Genomic DNA, 8744 nt, shown 5'->3' with positions numbered 1-8744 from the left:
GTGGGGGCCTGCATTATCGTTGTTAGCTTTTCCAAATAAGCTCCCCACACCTCCTTAAGGTCATCTGCATGACTTCCCATTACTCCATTCTTTCCATGTCTAGCTCGTACACTTCTGGGAATTCTTTTGTGTGCAAAACTTCCAATCTAACTTCTGCCTTCACCTGCTCCATTTTGTCTTTGTCAGTCATGTTATGGACGTCTCTTATGATTTTGATGTCCTCCTCATGGATCAAGGTGACTTGTCCCGCTGTCTTGGCTTTCTTTTCTATGGCCTTATCTAATTCCTCTTACATCCACACAGTCTCCTATTCTTTCCTCGCCATCTTCTCCTTCATTTCCTTTGTCTCCTTCTTCATTTCTTTATTGGCCTGGAGCTCCTTGATTTGCTTTTGCATTTCATCTAGTCGGTTTGCTTCCGCCCTTCTCCTGTGCAGCTCCTCTTCCTGCTGATAGATTATAGCTTCAACATTTCCTTTAGCCCATTGTTCATGCATCTTTGAAGGTAATGTAGGGCTCCCTACACCCATTATGTCTCAATGGTGTCTGGAAAACTTGCATGTGCTTGTAATGTTTGGGCATACATGGGTGTAGTGATTCTTGGCTATGGAGGCTGCGTATCAAACTATAGGCTGGAGGTGGAGGTAGGCTCCTACGCTGCTATTCTAGCCTCTGGGGACAATACTAACTTGCCTATGTTGGCCAAGTCCTCCTTTAGTTGTCGGCCGTTGCCACTTCCATCGCCCCGCTAGCCCCCTCCTTGGTAATCTTTCCCCTTTTTGCTGTTGTTGCCAGCCTTTTTCCCTCTAAATTTAAATGCTCTCTTTTTCCTATGTCCTGAAGTGGCCTGGTCCTGCGGTTTAAAAGTGGGCTTCACACTTTCCAGCTTTCCTGGTGCATTTTCCTTGTGGGGCCATCCTCCTTACCTTTCTCAACTCCTACTTGTTTGTGCCTTCTCTTCAAATAGAGCATCCAAGTATGGACAAATCTTCATCTTTGTATTGGTCTTGGTGAGATTTCCTATCTATTCTTCTAGGTTGTGATACAGAACTTGAGCACAAGCCACTCTCATTCTAGCTTCAGTTGGGGCCACCATCCCAAAGGTTTTTCTAGACATGTAATACGGTTTGTGGGTGAGATTTATCATCTCCACCACAAAGCGCATCTGTTTCTGCCTATCTTCATCTATTATGCCCTATTATTTTATATTCCTTAGCTCTTCCCTCCAGTGGGCTGAATTCCTTGATCAAGTTGTCGTTGATCTCCACTTCTCCCTCAGCTGGCAAGTTGAACACCTCGGCCACATATAGAGGACTAAATTCCCACTTCTCTCCTGGGGGTAGCATGATGACGTTTGATTTTTAGAGCTGCTCCAACTGATCCCCAGCTCTAAAATATATTGGAGCTCCTTCTAGGACAGCTCTGCCAATTACTTCAATCCCATCTTCTCTGCATACTTATATGTCTCCTTGTACAGGGTGGATGAGAGATACTCGAATTCCACCATCTTGTAAGACATGAGATAGCTAGGGTTGAGAGATAGAAGGTAAAGGTGACAGTAGAGCTTAGCAAAGAATGTATTGGAAGCGCAATGCAGTAGAGAGTTTTTGCTCAATAGAAACATACAAATTAGGCATTCGATAGAGAAAGTGTTGTGATTTCCAGCCATCGTCATGGCGCACGCCATAACTGCTTTTGATATCTCCATGATTCTTCCAAATTCTTTTAAAATTCTATCCATGAGTGCCTACTACATGAGCCGCTAGGTCATTAATGCCATCACAATGACGTGGGGTGAAAGTGACATGATGCCCTTCCTTTTCCATCCATGCATTCTTTTTTGGGGTGGTAACATCAATTTTCCCACCACCTCCACATTGTTGGGCTAGCTGGCTCCTTGTTCTCTGTGCATACTGAGATCATATTTACATAGACAGCTTCTATTTTTAGATTTTGTTTTTTTCCATTTTCTTTCTCTCCAGAATCCTATCCCACTTTTGATTCTTGATCCTGACTAGACTCGGATTCTTCTTGTTGGACATTCTCCAGATCTCGACACGCTTTTCTTCTGGGGTTCCTTCCTATCTGGCATCTTTCCATGGTAAGGCTTCAACCTATATCTGTTCACCAGTTTCTTTAGCCTTTCACCATCCAGACTTGCTAGTTTGAAGCTTCTCATTCCCATTTTTTGACAATTCTGAATGGGCCTATCCATCTCATCTTTAGCTTTCCTAGGTGAGGTCCCATTCTTAATGAGAATAGCAGGACTGTGTCTACTTCTTTGAAGATCTTGGACTTTGTGTTTTTTGTCCACCTAGAGCTTTCTGCTTTTTTGTACAATCTTGGTCGTCCATGCACTATGCAATCTTCTTTCATCTAATTGTAAAAGTTGCTCAATTCTATGCACTTATGACTCTTTTGGAGAGAGTCTTTCTGTCACGACTATCCTAAGGCTTTGTGTGAGGAACTCCATGGGCACTATTGCTTTTAGTCCATACACCATGCTGAATGGTGTAAGTCCCATTGCATTCCTTGTAAGCTATTTTGAATGCCCATAATGCTGAATGTAGATTGGTGTCTCGGTCAGTTCTGTTTTCATTTACCATCTTGACCAGAATTCCTTTCAGGATTTTGTTGGTGAATTCTGCCTAACCATTTGCCTTGCGACGCGGCGGGTAGTGGACTGTTGATTTCTTATGTATGATCATATGTTGCTCTATTAGCTTCTTAATTACTTCATTGAGGAAGTGGCTTCCTTGATCGCTAACTATCTTTATTGGCATCCAAATCTTGTCATGATAGTTTCATATAGAAACTTTGCTACTGACGAAGCCTTACAGTCTTTTAGAGCCTTAGTTTCTACCCATTTTGTGCAGTAATCTATAGCCATCAGTATGCATATGTTCCCTATTCTTTGAGCTTCTGGCTTGAATGGGCCTACAAAGTCCAAACCCCAATTCTGGATGGCTCAAGTGGCAGTATCGAGGTGTGAAGCATTTGGTCTACATCACTTGGCTGGCCTAGCCTCTGGCACATGTTGCACTCCTTTACGAACTTGTGTGCATATTTCAATGCCATCATCCCCACCATAATCCTATTTGGAAGACTTTTCGTCCCCTGACCTCTCCGAAAAAGTGGCCTCCACTTATCCCTTAATGTGCTTTTGCCAGTATAGCCTGTTGTTCATGCTTGGGGATGCTCTCAGGATCTGGTCAATGCCCATCTTGTAAAGTTGACCTGTCACCATAAACAACTTGCTCTAAAGAGTTAGCTTTTTCCTCTTATCTCTAGACATATACTCCATAAAGGACAAGTTGGAGAGGAATTGTAACATCCTATCATACCAGCTAGGTCTCTCTCATAAAGAGCTAAGCATATGGGAAATCATCTTCCACCTCGTCTAGATTTTCTCCTGACTCCAATCTGGACAAGAAATCTACACTGCATGCTCTTTTCCTAGGGTGTGCTTGATAGAGTGAACTCAAACTCTTGTAATAGTAGCATCCATCTGGCTAATTCTCCTACCATGTCTGGTTTGTTTACCATGTACAAGAGTGCTTTGTGGTCCACATGAAATTCAAACACATTACCTAACAAATAATGCCTAAATTTCTTGATCAAGTAGATCATCCCCAATGATTCCTTTTCTATGGTAGTAGAGTAGTTCCTTTCTAGCTTTGCTTGCATAGTAGACTAGTCGAAACCGGCCCTCTTGTGACTCCTGCATCAAAGCACTTCCAATGGCAAAATCAGAAGCATCCATGAATACATGGAACACCAAATCAAAATTTGGTTGTTGAAAATTTGGTGCCGATGACAATGTCCGCTCTTCAGATTCCTGAATGCCTCCTAACAAAATCCTAACCAGACATATTCTACATCTTTCACAGTCAGTTTGTACAAGGGTATTGCCACGTTTTCCAGGAATCTCATGAATCTGCTATGCCATTTGATCAGTCCCAAGAATATGGCAAGTTCCTTGGCATTCTTGGGCGGCTGCAGTTTTACAATAATCTCAACCTTAACTAGATCTACTGCCAATCCTTCTACAGACACTGTGTGCCCTAATAGAGATCCTCTCGTGACAACAAAGGTGCACTTGGCTAGATTGAGGCTCGATATGGCTTTTCTACACTTCTCTAGACACATCAGGAGGTGCTTTATGTGGTCTTCTTTCTTTCCAAACACACCAAAATCATCCACGAAGATCCTCATGAAGGTGGTCTTTTTTCTTTCTTTCCAAACACACTAAAATCATCCACAAAGACCCTCATGAAGGTGGTTAAATATTTGTAGAATATTTCTTGAACCATTCTCTGGAATGTGGCTAGAGCATTCTTCAACCCAAAAGTCATCACATTGGGGAAAAATCCCCCCATTCTATCATGAAGGCTATTTTCTCCTTATCCTTCAAAGCCATCCATAATTGGTTGTACCCATTGAACCCATCTAGAAATGAGTATGTCTCATGTCTTGCTACCGCTTCCAATAGAGAATCTATGAATGGTAGCGGGAATGGATCCAATATGGTGGAGGCATTTAGTTTACAGTAGTCTATACAAAATCTGAGCTTCCCATTCTTCTTCAGGACAATGACTATGGGTGATAGCCATTTTTATCTGTTAACAACTAGATAGATGAACCCCACTCTTAACAGCTTATCAATATCCTCTTTGACCTCTAGCTTGGCATAGTTAGGGTTCATTCTATGCCTGATAGGAATTACATCCTCCTTTAGGTTGATCTTGTGCTGGTAAAATCTAGGATCAATTCCTTTCATGTCAAAGTAGTTCCATGCAAACACATCCTTGTGGGATCTCAACAACAGCTCTGCCTGATAGGAATTACATCCTCCTTTAGGTTGATCTTGTGTTGGTAAAAGCTAGGATCAATTCCTTTCATGTCAACGTGGTTCCATGTGAACACATCCTTTCATGTCATCAAGGTGGTTCCATGTGAACACATCCTTGTGGGATCTCAACAGCTCCAGGAGATTCTTCCTCTCAATTCTTGATTCAATTTTTTGTTGACTCTGACTATTATGGGCTCTTGATCATATCCAAGGTTTACTTCCTCAAGGTCATCTTCCTGGACCCTGATGTTCCACCTCCTCAACTAGTCTTCTTCTTGCTTGGCCTTCTCCTACTTGGCCTGTATTCTTGTTATATTGTCCTAAGTAGCTTCATCATCTTCCTTTGTACTTTCTTCATTCATGAGAGCACCTCAGGATGAGTGACCAGATTCTAGATCGTATCTCTGTACAATCTACTCAATGTCCACCTCAAAGAGTGACAACAGATTTGGATTTTCTTTCAAGATGTGCTCTTCCTCGTCATCTTCTACCCCTTCCAAGTAATTTAGGCCTTTTGCGTGTAACAGTCGGCTAGCCAGATTTAACTTGTCTTTTCGTTCGATTGAGATGCATACAAACTAGATTCAACATTTGATCCAATGTGATGTTTAGCTTCATCTTGCTAAGATCCTCCCACAAGTCATGGGGTTGTTGCTCCCCTCCTTCTCAGTGGGCATGCCCTAGCCTCTCTACACCCTTTCTTCTTCCTGCTTTCCTTCTCTTTCTTTTTCACATGACCTTCACTTGTCAATTTTCCTGCTTTGCTTCCCTTTCTTTTTCCTGACCTTCCCTTGTCAATTTTCCTATCCAGACTTACTCCATATTTCTTTCCATTTCCTTTTGTGGGACGCTTCCACTACTATGGGCTCTAATTGGCACTTTAACATCCTTTCTTGAGCCATTTTATCATTGCCTAGTAGCTTCTTACATGTTGCAGTTTCTTCCCTCTTATTGACCAAGCTTGTCTTGCCCGTATTCGTGTCAGCATGCTCACTCAAGAGCAGGCTTTCCTACATTGTCCGCACCATTCCTTGTGCACTATGCACTAACTTGGTGATTTTCTCTCACACCCTTTGCTGCCTTGCTCACTATTCTAGCTTCTGCTTCTATTCCGGCTTGGAATTCTTACACGTCACACCGTATTGACAAGTCCTTTTGCGATCTTGTCATAGCCATCGCTCTACTGGTGGATTTTCTTATTCTTTATCCATTGGTCCACTTTTACCATATTTATTGATGCATCAGTTCCTGCTGGGTTTGCCTCTCTTTATGGCCTTGCCTCTCTTGTAGTTCTTCCTGATGGCATTATAATGTGGGGCAATCATTTTGTCTATGCCCTAGGGCACTATAGTAGAAGCATATTAGCCCAACTCCCCTCTACCCAAATCTTCCACCTCCTCTTCCATATGGTCTATTATTTTGAGGCCACCCTGTGGTGGCAACTTGGTTGTTGAGACAGAGCAGGGACTTGTTGCGTGAGGTTGACGTTCTACCTTTCCACCACTCTCAGATTCCTATTCCGAGTGTTATAAATACATGTGTCAGTGGTGTGGTTTCTCTTTCCACATATAACGCATGGCTAATGTGTGCTTTCCATCTAGCACTCTTCCTTTGTATGACTCTGGTTGTTACACTTCGTGCGCCAGATGTCCGGCCTTAGTCCCGATCTTGCATGTCCTCTAGCAAGCTTAGTTAGGGCGGCCTCCAATTTTTCTTGAATATTAATTGCCTACTTCACCCTTCTTCTTATGGGGCTTTCGCTCTTCGGCATCTAACTCCTGACTAGAATCTGATTCTAAGGTGTCTTCTCCAAAATTCGACTCAAAAGATTCTTCCTCCTTCTTCTTTCTTTTATCCTTGTTTTTCTTCTTAGGGTCTTTTCTTGTTTGCTTCAAGATCCCCTCAACTCTGGTTACTCCCCGCACCACTTGTTCAAAGGTGAGGGTCTCCAAATCATATGAGGTCACTACTGTCTGGAGCTTTTCCCTCCAGTCCTCTCATGAACCACTGACTCAGTGTGGCTGGAGAAGGTTTGTTGAGTTAATCTATACGCATTAGCAATGTTTGGAATTCTACTGCATAATCTCTGTTGGCCTCTTTTTCTAAGTCAGCCTATGCAATTTCTCCAGTACTTCTGTGATGGTCTTATCCCTCTTGAATCTTTTTAGGAAAGCTTTCTTCAATTCTTCAAACATCTGGAAGTGCTCTAGACCATATTGTGCATACCAGCTACTACTGGCTTTGCCACCCAGAGTTGTTGCAAGGTACTCTATCTTTTGTGGCACGAAGCTCGGATGGCCAAGAATGTGGTCTTGAAGGCAAAGATGTGAGCATCTGGATCCTCCTCACTCTTGCCCTTGAACTTTGAGTATTTGAGAGACATCCTTCCCATAGCTAACGGTTCTTCTTCTTCTTGATCTTCATGCCTCATGTTTTGAAGCTCCTAGTGCTCTCCTTCTTGGGTTTCTCATAGGTTCCTGATTCTGTTGTTCTTGCAGCACATGGAATCCCTTCTAGAAATCTTCTTGGACAATGGAGTTGTCCTTCACTCCCTGTAGCTTCGGACTCTGTCTACGGTGGTACCGTATTGCGCTATTTGAGCTCTCTTCATTCTCCATGCACTATCCATTGCACTCCTATGACTCCCTCATGAACATACTCTAGAAGAAGATATGGTGGACACATGGCCGGGGGATCGGTAAGAAAGCCCCTTGAACAGGTTTTCCAAGCAGGCCCCTTATTAATAAGGTCTAATTAACTAAGGCTACAATCTACACACATGTAGGTGTCTAAATGGTCACTTACATCAAATGTTTTACCCTTTACAAAGACCACCAAAATAAATTTGTTTATATTTTTTCATTATAATTTATTTATTTTCTTTGATTTCTTGTTAATGTACCATGCCCATATTGAATTCAATATTTATCATCATAACGACTGATAATGGCAACAAAACCAAATAAAAATAGTCTTATCTAAGATTTACTACAACGTTGCCCTATAAAAAATATTAAAATATCTATTATCTACCTCCAAGTCTCAGAATTTTCTCTCTCTTCATAATGAGCTTAAGAATTTTCCTATCCTGGGCAAAATTCAAAGTTGTTTTTTTACAGCATAGGAGTACAATAAAAGAAAATGATTGAGGTCATTAGTTTCAAAGGGAGAGGACCTTACAACAACATAATCATCCCATAATGGGTGCCACCAACCTATGTGCTCACCTTCCTCACTCACTCGAAGGCTCGAGACTACCACAACTGGGTGTCCCTCACTATTCGCACCAAGCTGCTTTCTGAACAAGTTGCTTTCTGAACAACCTATGTGCTCACCTTCCTCACTCACTCGAAGGCTCGAGACTACCACAATTGGGTGTCCCTCACTATTCGCACCAAGCTGCTTTCTGAACAACTGACAAATTGGGCTGAAGCCTTCACTCTCGTCGAGCTACAAAGCTCTTGCAACAACCTGACATGTAAGGTACATTATGCATATATGATTTCACAAAGATCCTTTATCATGCCATTGACAAAGAGCTTCATGCCCATGTGCCTCACCCAACTCATCCATGCCTTACGGTACAACATCCCACTAACACCCCCCCAAGTCCCAACCTCTTCCAAAGAAGCAAAAATGAGAGATCCATCCTATAATCCATATGTTTCTTCCCCAACACCTGCATTGGAGGAGGAACCTTTAGTCACCTACTCACCGTTGGCCCTAGCCCCCAACCATGACCTCAACCTCAAACTACCACTCAGGCCATGCCATAACCCTTATTAAGGAGAATGTTGGAGATGTGCCATTATCTATGCAGGATGGCAAAGTGAAGTACCTTGTAGATGTACTTCATGTTCCGAACATAACAAAGAATCTCGTTTCAGTTGGCC

This window comes from Cibotium barometz, chromosome 52, assembly GCF_041138505.1.
Source record: "Cibotium barometz isolate CiBa-2024 chromosome 52, ASM4113850v1, whole genome shotgun sequence".
NCBI lineage: Eukaryota > Viridiplantae > Streptophyta > Polypodiopsida > Cyatheales > Cibotiaceae > Cibotium > Cibotium barometz.
The sequence above is the reverse complement of the archived record's forward strand: the minus strand, read 5'-3'. Positions refer to the sequence as shown.